Source organism: Trichogramma pretiosum, unplaced genomic scaffold (assembly GCF_000599845.2).
Source record: "Trichogramma pretiosum strain Unisexual culture from Peru unplaced genomic scaffold, Tpre_2.0 scaffold88, whole genome shotgun sequence".
In the NCBI taxonomy this organism is placed as follows: Eukaryota; Metazoa; Arthropoda; class Insecta; order Hymenoptera; family Trichogrammatidae; genus Trichogramma; species Trichogramma pretiosum.
In genome coordinates, this window is record NW_019641671.1 from 315,481 (window position 1) to 327,290 (window position 11,810).

General features: G+C 40.1%; 1 protein-coding gene across 1 annotated transcript in view; it reads left to right on the forward strand.

The window, feature by feature from the left end:
* Positions 1-11,810, forward strand: part of LOC106652664 (aromatic-L-amino-acid decarboxylase-like) — a 259,293-nt gene that overhangs the window by 131,475 nt on the left and 116,008 nt on the right. The window lies entirely within an intron of this gene.

Below are 11,810 nucleotides of genomic sequence, written 5' to 3' on the forward strand. Positions count from 1 at the left end.
TTACAACTTATACTGATTTTTTGTTCTACACCGTATTAATGAATCGTTTATTATTGATGGGTTTTACACAGAATCGTATTGTCATATTATGAGTCATTATAACTTTTCATTTTTTTTATTGATTTTTTCATGAACTTATATAGCTTGTTTCTGAATATGTTCATGTTCATTGTCATAGCTATTGCAAATATCGAATTAACCTCCATTTAAATATTGTGACGATGTCACTGAGCGGTAAATCGCGAAAATGACGCAAGCTGTAATGTGTGAATGTGCGAGTGAGATGCGCGACCGAAAGGATGATAAAGTAGGAAAATCGAAGTATCACTAGAGCGCGCGTTCGAGGTTCAGGGCAAAGGAGGAGCCAAGTTAACCTCGGACGCGGCTTTCGGACTACGTGCACTGAAGAGTAGATCGAGCCGTGCGAATCGAGCGCTTCGCGCTCGATGCGTCGTCGATCTGCGCGACAGTGCACACAGGGATTCGCAATTAGACCGCGAGGTAGAACGGACGTGTGTCGGAGTGTGAAGCTGTGTGGCAGCGGTGGAATGGCGGAGTGATAAGCTGTGTGGCAGCAGATAAGTTGACCGTAGAGAAGCTGTGTGGCAGCGGTAGAGTTGTCGTAGAGAAGCTGTGTGGCAGCGGTAGAGTTGTCGTAGAGAAGCTGTGTGGCAGCGGTAGAGTCGGTCGTGAACAAGCTGTGTGGCAGCGGTAGAGTCGGTCGTGAACAAGCTGTGCGTGCAGCGGAAGTTCGTGTGTTGTGTTCGTGGAGAGGTTGAGCCTAAGCCTGGAGTGCAGTGCGACGAGAGAAGAGTTGCGAGGTGACGAGGCGATCGTGAGGCTCGGAAGGCAGCGAGCCGCGCGATTCGCTGTACAGCGACTTTTCTGATCAATCGTCCGAGGCATCTCCGAGGCGAGGCAAGAGCCCTTGGACCGGGCAGACCACGAGTACGGAGCAGCTGGGGGACAGCGGGAGTCAACATCGAGAATAAAGGCCGAGGCAACGGAGCGACGGAGAAGGTTGTAAATTGGATTAAGCTTGGTCGGTCGCGCGGATGTGTGAGAGTGTTGTATGATTGCGTAGTGTGAATGTAGAAGAGAAAATAAGAAGTTCGCCGTAGAATCGTTGGGGTACGAGTAGTGGAGATCGGAGTAATTGTAGCGAGTACCTAGGATTCAAGACGTGGTTCGAGTCCACGTGTCGCGTTTCAGGTCGGCGCGTGGCCATTTTTGCGAAGCGGTACTTCCGCCTTGGACGCTCCTGTAAGAGCAAGCGAGATAGCGCGCTTCGTCTTGGTCGTGTGTGACCAAATCGCGCGTCTGCTAGCGCGAGCAGAGCGAGGGCGTCGACCGTATTTCGGAGAAACGAGCCGATTGCGCGCAGTGCAAGTACGCGGCACTTGACTGGGACTCGCGTCGGACTAACATTGTAATCCGCGCGTTTTCCCCTTGGACTCGCGTATAATCAGTTACGTCCGAGGCATGAGAGGATGATAATGATAAGAAATGAGATGACATTGCGAAATGAAGCGCGATTGCAGTGATGATTGTATGAGTGATAGTTGAAAGTCGGAGTTAAATAAAGGACGATTATTTGTGTGCAAAAGTACATTCTTCGTAGTCTCTTCGCGACCCTCTCTCACTTATTTTCAGCTTGGACTGCCGACGCTCGCGGCGCACTTGGTGGCGGCTCGACCCCTTCTGAGGTAAGACTCAACGATAGGCTAACGGGAGCCTCAGTAAGAAATAATTAGACGGCAGGCCGAGCATGGGCTAGTGCCCAAAACCTCGCACGTCACAATATTATTCGTTTTGTGCGCATATTAATAAAAATGAATTTAAGTCTCAAGCAAATACATACAAGGCAGCTCGGTCTCTTGCCAAATGGGATGATAATGTAGTTAAGGCTACATTTCTACCGAATTCTCCGTCAGGTACTCCAGAGTTCGACCAATACCAAGTCGTACATCTTTTTACAGGTAAATTTTTTATATTCTAGTTTTTAATTCATTTCAAAATCATTCGAAATTGTTAGACTTCTCCGGACGGTGGCTGTGCATGATGTAGTAGACCCTCCAAGAGCTAGTCGACCAAAACCGGTTGTCAATGGGCCACTTCGTCAAAGGATTTTGGCTGCGCACGTGGAAAATCCGAGAAGAGGTATTAGAACAATTTCTGCGATTTGTGGTAAGTATTACACTTATTGCACTATTTTTGACAATGGTAAATGCATTTTGAACTCTAAATCTTAATTTTCTTTTGAAGATGTTAAACGTAGCTCCGTTCACAAAATCCTGAAATCTGAGAATTTGAGACCATTCAAATCTTATAAGATGTTCAAACTTCGAGCAGCTGATTATTCTCGAAGAATGGAATTTTGCCGTTGAGGACTTGATATGTCAAGTAAGATATGATTATTAAAATTTTTGTTTCTCATTTTTTATGTATCTAAGCTTGTTCGGTAGAGGAATAAATCCATGAAAAACGAGCGAGCGCTATGATTGGCTGCCGCATCAGCTGCATCGAACTCGCTGACTGCATCTGCTGCTGCCGTATACACACACGATACAACATAGCGTAAGCAATGGCAGTCAGCTGTCACTGACCTATACGTTTAGTAGGGTATTTGCATGAAAAAAAATCACTGAAATAATTACGTTATAGTAAAATATACGTATCAAGGAATGTGGGAGTAAAAAAATAAACAATTTTGAACAGTCCGGTAATTTTTAATACGAGAATAAAAATCAAAAAAATTCGAAAATTATTTTGAACTCCACAAACGATTTGGATTGGTCCGTATAACTGTGACGTTATACTTATAACCTAAGTCGGCTGCTGTATGTAATTTGTATACCTATATATATTAGGGTGTACCCCTTTTTTAAATATTTCGAATAAAAAGAATAAAATAAAATATATCTCAGGAGCCGAGTGAAAAACTGTAAGATGGTATATTTTTGCAGGTCTGTGCACAACATGGGTGCTGAAATCAAAAATTTTCAGCTCGGAGTAGCACGAGGCAAATAAATACTAATGTGGAAATGAAAAGCTTTGCGATTTTTTTTCTCCCATAGGAAGGGTTTAACGAAAAATTTTCTCTGAAAAAAAAGTGCTTGATTTTGATCAAAGAATATGTGTGAATTTTTTCAGATTTTTTCGGACCATTTTTGGATTTTTGGCGTTCGTCAATATTTTTGGAAATATTTTTGGAAATATTGACGAACGCCAAAAATCCAAAAATGGTCCGAAAAAATCTGAAAAAATTCACACATATTCTTTGATCAAAATTAAGCACTTTTTTTTCAGAGAAAATTTTTCGTTAAACCCTTCCTATGGGAGAAAAAAAATCGCAAAGCTTTTCATTTCCACATTAGTATTTATTTGCCTCGTGCTACTCCGAGCTGAAAATTTTTGATTTCAGCACCCATGTTGTGCACAGACCTGCAAAAATATACCATCTTACAGTTTTTCACTCGGCTCCTGAGATATATTTTATTTTATTCTTTTTATTCGAAATATTTAAAAAAGGGGTACACCCTATTATATATGCGTTTACTGATAAGTCACGGTCCGCTCGCACAGCTTCGGCGCGTTTTCGGCCGTTTGAAAAGTTTTATTTTTTGAAACGATACATTTTTAAGTAAAAACGCAATGAAAAATTAAAAAATAAAAAAATATTCATTGATAATTCATATATGTTGATTTCAAAAATATCATTACTTTTTTTTATGCAAATATCCTGTTGTCTTTCTCTCTCGTGCTTGTGCATTTAAGGTACAGGCAATCCCCGCTATTCGCGGTTAATTCGTTCCCGAAAAACACCTCGAATACCGAAACGGCGAATACCGAAACAGAATCCCCGTTATTGCGGATAGGCCTAATAGTTGACTCATTAACCTCGAATCTACGTGCAATTATGACAATTTTTTCTCCTTCTTTTATTAGCTCCAAAATCTTGAGCTTTTGGCCCAAATCCATCACAGCTTTATTAAAATTATTACTAAACAACCGTGAAGTAAACCGCGAATAAGCGAATCCGACTCCCGCGAATAGCGAAACAATGGCTCAATTAAAGAACCGCGAATAAGTGAAACCGCGAATACTGAGAACCGCGAAGAGTGGGGATTGCCTGTAGTACATAGAATACGTATGTTCTGTCAATGCGTATATGTCAAATTTGAATTTGATCAATGCATGTATGAATATTGTATACACTTCTATGAGTGTGTGATTTCTCAAAGGAAGTTGACATTTTTATTTTATATTATTTTCAAATCATAAATATATTTATGTGAAACTCTATTTTGTGAAGTGATCCAGACATTTGTAACAAATCCAACTTATTTACAAATTAAGACAGTGTGAGTAAGTGAGACGCGGCCTTGACACATTTTAACGAAACTCTCTATAATTCAAAAAGTACGGTTTTTACGAGAGACAAAAAATCATTAATCAAAATTGAGTGAAATTAAATTTAAGAAATTTTCTTTTTTCCTTCATCTGAATATTTACACAATTTTTTCATTCATCTGTTTCTTTCATTTTAGACGAAAGTCCACATTTCTTCAGAAATGTTTGTTTTACTGACAAGAGTCATTTTACTAGCATTGGTGGAAAAAAACAACAAATTAATAGGCAGTGGGCACATGAGAATCCATATTGGATCGATGAACGTGACCACTATCCTCAATTCAAAGTTATAAAAAACCATATTGTCGTCTTCTTGTAAAAAGGCCGTATCACTCATTTCATTAAAAGACGGGCATATCTCAAATTTCGACAGCACGAACATAGAGATACATCTTTAAACTAATTTATTGTAAAATGTAGATATATAAAGCAAAGTTAAAGTCTGTTTGTTTTTTATGATCTCACAAAATAAAAACATTTACATCTAACGTGGGCGAAACCAGGACGGGGTCGCTAGTGTGTTATAAGTCAAATTTAGATAGGCCCTTGTTAATTTCGATACGAGGTCAGCCCTTCTCACGTAGAGTTGTAAATGAATACGTTTTGAATCGGAATGCGAGATATGGCCTTATTGCACGGATACAAAGATATATGTAAGCAATAATAGTCGAAGCGATATTATCGAAAACGTGCAAAAAAAGAAAAATGTATGATTTTTATGTCATTCTTTCGGCAAGGATACGCATAGCAAGGAAACTAATGCTACCACGAGTTTTGCCCGTCCCTCAAATCCCAGGACCTGGGTGAATGCGAGACAGTAGTGGGACCTATAGTCCTCATCTAAATATGGAATATGAATTCCACGGAAAATTAGACTGATTGCCATAGCCACAAAAAACAAATTGTTGCTAGCAAATCTCGCGGTTAAATTGGTTTACTTATTGTGGGTGTGCTGACCGAAAAAAGGGCATCAATTTGACTCATTACTTCATTTTTACTACGTTTGCGAGGATATCGTCTCGACTATGAATAACCTTGAAACATGATTAAAATAATTTTTCAGATAATGGTATGAATCGGTATCATCGATAATCAATTCATAGGGACATTCTTTTTTGAGGGAGCGATCAATAATTTATTATTTTATCTAGGGTTTACGAGGATTTTATAAGAAGACATGCGATCCCAAGACTCCTCGGAATAAACCAAAATGCTTGGTGGTTACAAGATGGAGCATCACCCCATCGCGGCCCTGGAGTTAGACGAACGCTCGATCGATATTTTCTAAATCTATGGGTCGGTACAAATGGGCCCATACCATGGCCAGCTCGTTCTCCCGATTTCTCTGCATGCGATTATGGTTTTTGGACAGATTTAAAGAGACGCGTTTATAAAAGAGTACGAAAATTTAATGACACCAATTTTAGTCATCGAGCTGGGTTTTTACTTGAAATTAATCATAATTTTAAAAATAAAAATACTGAACTCCAAAAAAATTATTTTTCATATTTTGTTTAAACAATCGCAATTCACAATAACTTCTTTGAGTTGCATTCTGCTTGCATTGAGTTGTACTCTGTTTATGAAAACTTGATAAAAACATGCACACCTTTCTGTGACAGGAACCTCGAACTTTAGATGAATTGACTGAATTCATTGAAGAAGAGTGCCGCAATTACCCAAGAGATTCCCTACGACGAGCATGTGAGGAGATGCGAAAAAGGATGACCCTTTGTGAAAGAGAAAATGGTAGACATTTTCTCCTGGACTATAATTGTTGTTATGCTGAAGATTTGTTTATTTCATTTGCTGATTATTTTTAAGTTGCATTTTTTCCCGCACGTTCAAACTGTAAAGAATAATTGATGTTATTAGGCTGTGCTCAGTTGCTAGCTAAAATTCTTAATTATAATTTTTATTATAATTTTTAATTATTATCTAGTCTTTTCATTCAGCTACATATGATTATTAGTAAATTCTTGTACTCCTAAGTCTTACTGTTGCACGATGTCTTGCGACGGAAGCGACGAATCAACGAATGCGGCCACCGGACTTATCAGTCGAGCATGTACCTACAAGTTTTCCAATATGCTGCACTGCTGCATGCACTTCATTGCACTGCGAATCTGCATTTTTATGGCTCTCTCGGCACAGCAGATTACATGCATACACGTCCGAGCGATGTAGGTTCATGCATACAAGCAAATTTTCATTTTCCGATATACTGTGCCGTGCATGGAAGTTCTAACGGTTTTCGTGATATAGCGTTACGTCGAATCGAGCTTAATTCGGCACGACTCAACCATATTTCAAGGAGATATATGTTTATTGCCGGCCACGTAAAAATTCCAAAAAGATGTTGCAGCCAAAGTTGGCAAAAAGATGTTGCAGCCAAAGTTTTAGATTTTTTTTTTCGATTTGAATCAGTCGAGAAATTCTTGGAGATTGCATTGTTCGAGTTTTCTTTCACCTTCTCACTTATTTATTTTTTTCTTTTGTAAGTTTTTCAATCTTTTACAATCTAAATATATTTATTTATGGAAAATTCTACTGAATTCTAGGTAACGTTTTTAAATTAGATTATATTAAAAATCTGACGACATTTACTCTTGAGAAAGCTCAATAAGTAGTCCAGATAATAAAAGGCGCTGATGTCGCAATCACCGACCATGAAGTGAAAATGGTTCGTGCTGCGATACGCAAGGACAGCATTGAAAACATACATGTTCGTTCATTGCTACAAAATGCGTACAAATGAGTACAATGTGAGTTTTTATTTATACTTTATGTACAAAATTATCATTTCATGAAAAAAATATAGTAATACTCGAAATTTTATTCCTTTGACAGAAATAAATTTTGTTCCAACGGAGAATCGCACGAAAATCATGAATCAAACTCTGCTACGTACGTATTTGAATGACATATATTCCAAAATCTCTTCAGCTAGTAATACTCTTTCTGATTTACAGATTTTCAAGCTCAAAAAATGTAAAAAGCCGAAGATCAAATTACATTTTAAGATCAAAAAATAAATGATCCTTGTAATTATATGTACATAAAAATAAATGATAATTATGTTAACTTTACATTACAACTTCTATTCCTCTGAAATGTAACAATCAATCTTTTCAGCTTACCTCCAGTCGACGATGAAACAGTTAAGGAAGTCATCGATGATTAGTAATTTATTAAAAAGAAAGACGAGAGCTCGCTCGGCGCCAAGCGGCATCATCGACTCATCGATATCTAGGAGTTCGAATGAATGAAAAGTTGGAGCGGCTCATAAAAGAATTTTATGTACATAAAAATAGTGTATGATTTTAATTACTTTTCCAATATTATAAAGAACTGAAAAATATTTTTTATTTCAAGAAATTCTATTAAATTGATTTAAAAAAATGTTTTTAAAAAATCTGTTTTCGTAAAATCAATCCTTAATTTTCAATAAAATAATTAAGTTTATTTTAAAAATAAACTTCAAACGAATTTTTATAATTAATAAACGAAAATAAAAAATCAATTAATTTATTTGCATCATTTTCATAAACTAATTTAATAAATATTCTTAAAATGTTCTATATTTTTCGGCTCTTTATGATAGTAAAATATTTGAAATAAAAAGCTACATTCATCTTAATATGATTGTTTTATGAGTCACCATTGTTTTTCCGTCATTGAATCTCATAACTTCGTCGATCGCCGAGCAGCGAATAACCAAAGCGGAATAACCAGAAAATAAGATGTTTGTCGACTTTGGATTTTCGGCGCAAGAGCAGATTATTGTAAGCGAAAATTTGGCGACGGCGCTCCAGGTTGCGATCGAGTTATTCGGACAACGTTATTATGAAATTGCTCGCATGGATGGATGCGATTTTAGTATCGTATTTAATTATGCAGCGAAATGGCTCCAGAGGAGCCAAGTATTGGAGAAAGGAATTTATACTTACTATTTATACTTGAAATTAAAAAAAAATGTTTCTATTTTATGTTACAGGAAAGAACATTCAGAGGCTATTCTGGGAGAAGAAGGAGAAAAATGAGAATGAAGAACTGAAAGTTTTGATAGAGGAGAAGCTTGGAGAAAATGATTATGTTATAACATATAAGTTGAATAAATATGCCTATTGAAATTCGTTCTATGTTAAAAAAAAAATTTGTTTATAATAAAAAATGTTTATTTGATTGTGATGATTAGCAATAAAAAAAATTTATAACCTATAATAATACCCATATCTAAACCTCATAAAAAAAATAATATTATTAATACTAATTATGAATGAATGTAAAAAAGCAGCACAAAAAAAAATTCCCGGAATAGTTGATCTCCGAACATTCAAAAAAAAATCGACAGAGTTTGCACCGCCAGTGGTATTCTATCGGGTTTATCATAGGCATGATTCGTTCGTCGGTGTAAGCGTACAGAGGCTGTTGCGATTAGGGACCGTCGGTCGTCACTCGTGGACTTACAAATCCCGATGACGGCGATGGTTGACTCGGATCAACCATAACAAGCCCATTTCATGATTTTTTGTCGTCGGTTGTCGCTCTAGGACTTTCCAATCCCAGTGATTTGATGGAAATTCCATTCGACGGTGACCGCATACCCCGGGCGTATTCCATCGAGAAAATTATATTCATGACGGCGCTGGTTGATTCGGATCAACCAAAAAAAGCCCATTTCATGATTTTTTTTCGTCGGTCGTCGCTCTTGGACTTTTCAATCCCGATGATTTGATGGAAATCTCATTCGACGGCGACCCCGTCGTACGGCCGTCTTATTTGATGAAATTGTGCTTACTGATGGGACTATGGGTATCTTGGATCGATTCATGAGGACTAGGTAATAAACTCTAGCTAACTAGCTAACTGGGTAATATGGTAATGAGCTCAAATACTTATTCGACGTTACATGCAAGCACTGTTATCAATGTGACGAGTTTCAATGTCATCGAATCATCCTTTAAGAGTCAAAACATTAATTTCATGAGCCAGCGGCAAGTAGTCGAACGTCAGCTCGCGTTGCTAAGGGCGTATTGTGCTGCGCGCTGTAGTGGCAAAATTATTTTTTTCCGTCATCGAAAATAATTTTTTCAGGATAAGTAATGAGACTTTTCACCAATATTATTTTTGCGGATACCGTCGAAAAAAATTTGCTATCGAATAAAATTATTTTTTAACCTATAATCGAAAAATTTTTTCCATTTCCATTTCCATCGGTTACTATTGGAATTTATGACTCTGGATGGCATCGGACGGTATTGTATTGAAAAGTTCACATCAAGACCTTTATTTTGATATAAATAACATATAATCAATAATGACCTTGAGTATTTTTAATGCCATGCGTGAAAGTGTACGCTTTATCGTGGACATACTATAGAATATATGGATTTAAAGAGGACTATGGAAATCAGATGTAGAGGCCCTTAAAACTATATATTGATAGATATATACGTTAACGCAGAAACAAATTTGCAATAATGTACTATAATAGAGATTAAAAAGAATGTAAAATGTGCAAGAACTAATACTGTTCATAAGTGGTGTGAAAACAGTATTCTTCATAGTAGTGTGAAACTTGAACCTATAATTTTGCCTATACTTTTACTTAATTTTTTTATAATAAACAATTTACAAATTATTTTTAGAAATTTTTCGGAGAAGGGGAGGTCGGAGGAGGGGCACTTGAGGAGGGGATCTAAGAGGAGGGGACCTTATTAACGTCTGTAAATTTTTTTTCAAAATAAAACCATTTTTCATCCCGATACATTGAAGCATAACTCTTTAACTACTCGGTGGATCCTAAAATAAGTTTTTGACGCTTCTCACTACACACAAATCCTTCAAAACGAGCGGAACAACTTCGCGCTGCGTGTCTCCGTTCAAAAGTTACACTGGTTCCTGACCACCAGACGTATACACACACACACACACACACACACACACAGGATTCGCGCTTGGACCAGAAAGCGAATAGGACGTGTGTTGCTCGCGCTCCTGTGTTTTTAAATCCTAGTGCAGTCAAACGTAGTGCCAAAGTGTCTGTGTATGCGCCAAGTGTGTAGTTTGACGCGCCGCGTCGGTACATGTGTGCGCAGCTCTGTAGCTGTGCGTGTACAGCTGCAGCAGTGCTTTTTTCTCTCTGCTATGGGTTTTCCCGCGTACAGTGCTGTCGGTGTGAGCCTCGCGTGTTGGTGTGAGTGCCTGCCTCACGCTGTGGTGCGAACGTCGAAGGCGCGTGTGACTCGCGGCATGACATCGGCCGTGAATGACGGGCTGCAGAGCCCGCAGGGGCAGACGTCGGGCGAGAGACCCAGCACGCCGAGCTTGGTGAGGCGTGGCTCGCTCTCGTTACCGTGGATGTCTCCTTGCACAACGGTGAAGGCAATTACACAAAAAATAATTGTCGCTCCTTTGCATTGCAAGGAGAAGGACGCCAAGCTCCCGTCTCCCGCAGAATTCGCAACCGGGTCCTTGGATGACAAGCTGGAGCGGATGGACGGCCTTATACGGGGACTTGGCCAGTTCATAAAAGGCAAGTCCAACCTTCACAAGGAGGTTACCAGCTATCAGCTGAGCCTGGGTATGGCACTCTCAGCGTTGGAAAAGACGCTGGCGAGCCAAGCGTCGCCTCGCCCTCCCGCGGCAGACAAGGCGGTCTGCACTTCCCCTGTGTCCTCGGGCGGCGCAGCGAACAAGCGGCCGGCGGAATCGTCTCCGGAGATGCGTGTACCGCCGAAGCGCAGCGCGGGTGCCCCGGGCTCCACACGGCCGGACGAGAACAACAACGTCGCCGAGGACTGCGACAACTACGTCCTTGTGGACCGTCGACGACGCCAACGGTGCAAGCAGCAGCCCCCGTTGCCAACCAGCGATGATCGTGCTCGTCTGGCCCCGAAGCCGCGTCCACCACGCCGCCGGGTCCGCCATCGTCCGGACGCGATCGTCATCAAGGCACACGACCCGTCTACGTACGCCGACATTCTAAAGAAGCTCAAAGGAGAGCAGGCGCTGCAGCAGACCGTCGGCAGCAGCGTAAACAACATCAGACGCAGCGCCGCGGGTGCCTTGGTGCTGCATTTGAAGAAAGGCGTGCATAACGCCTCCGACCTCGGTGAAGAGCTTGGTAAGGTGCTTGGCGCCGCGGCTACAGCCAGTGCCCTGCAGCACACGTCCATGATCGAGATCAAGGACTTGGACTAGTGTGTCACAAAGGAGGAGGTCAACGTGGCGCTGGACACCCTGCTGGGCGCTCCGGTGTCTCAACGCGATCCTGTGAAGTCCCTGCGGAAGGCATACGCGGGAACCCAGGTGGCTGTGGTCGCACTACCCGACGACCTGGCGGCCGCAGCGCTGAAACACGGCCACATACGAATCGGCTGGGTGAACTGTCG